At 32.3% G+C, this 1346-nt stretch overlaps 1 long non-coding RNA gene across 1 annotated transcript; it reads left to right on the top strand.

The window, feature by feature from the left end:
- Positions 1-362: 362 nt before the first annotated feature.
- Positions 363-1075, top strand: LOC111027651. The gene is made up of 3 exons (XR_002603817.1): positions 363-520; positions 633-681; positions 777-1075. It is a non-coding gene; the product is annotated as an uncharacterized LOC111027651 (long non-coding RNA).
- The last annotated feature ends 271 nt before the right edge of the window (positions 1076-1346 follow it).

The raw sequence follows: 1346 nt of genomic DNA, 5'->3' as shown, positions 1-1346 counted from the left end.
ATTATACCAGGTATAGGTTTTATACCTAAATATATCGTATGAATTGTGCATTATGATTATTTTATTGTTATTATTATAGCAGCATACGTCGTGCACACCGACACCGCGTGCGATATATTTAGTTTGTGTACACGATTTCCTAGAGCCAATATAATAATATAATGACTTTAATATAATATATATATATTACATACGTATGTGTGTATTTTTATTTTTTTTTTTGGTTTCTATCCATTCGAATGTTGCTGCGCGTCGGAAAAAGTAAATAAAACTCGCGAGTGCCCTTCGTATTATAATATGCAAGCGTGTACCTACCTACCTGTATATGTATATAAGGTACACGGTATAACCCAACTACACGTACACACATTTTATGTGTGTACAGACGAAAAAAAAGATTTCCCTTCCACTCATATCGTATCATATTGTGCTCACTTCTGTGTCTCTACCCAGCCCAATATAATAGTTGGCCGCCATATTGCTACAGCTGCAGTCGACGTCGTCAAAATCCGTTTTTAAGGTAAATACATATCGTTTTGAGCGAAGCAACACGACGGTTCTAGCGGTTTGCTAATATACAGGTAATCCGAGAAGAAAGATGACATTGTCGTTCGTTTTTTTTTTTTTTTCAGTGATCGTCAAAGGAGAAAATATCGTATGTAAGACTGGAGTATGTACCGCGTACGTATAATATTTAGTATAATGGAGTTTGGAACTTTTTATATAAAATTTACTCGTATTGTAATATTTGTGATTTGGTTGTTAACGATTGTCAGGCCTTCAGACTTTCAAAGCTTGGCCACCTTCCAGTGGTCACAACTAAATCATTATCGCTGCGAACTGCTTGCGAGATCGTTAAAATATGGACACAAAATGGTGTACACGCACAGAAATAATCATTATCCATGAAATATTAAATCAAACAAATATTTACCATATTTTAATGGAATATTATTATTGTTTATATTTTATGGTTTTTCTTTCAATGATTTGTTTAAAGAGTTTACTTATATTAAATCGGTAAATATTTATAATTTACATTTTACTACATTAAAGTTCTCTACGGGTGTTCGGCCTTCGCGCCAAAATGCACATAAATCCCACAACAAATACCGCCCAAGATGTGTAACATAGTCAATCCATAATATTTTAGAGAGAAAAAACTGCACGTCATAAATATATATATATATTATTATAATATTTTTTGACCGGGTCGTTTCAGGTCATTGATAGACGAAATAAATGTGCATGTTTCGTGAATATCTCTATATTATGAAAAAAAAACTAAATCTTTTTTAAAAAAAAAAGTATAATGTTCAACAATATCTTTTCACTGCTCGGAATTT

The sequence above is a fragment of the Myzus persicae genome, unplaced genomic scaffold (genome assembly GCF_001856785.1).
Source record: "Myzus persicae strain clone G006 unplaced genomic scaffold, MPER_G0061.0, whole genome shotgun sequence".
Classification (NCBI taxonomy): Eukaryota; Metazoa; Arthropoda; class Insecta; order Hemiptera; family Aphididae; genus Myzus; species Myzus persicae.
This window is presented reverse-complemented; position numbering and strand designations above follow the sequence as displayed.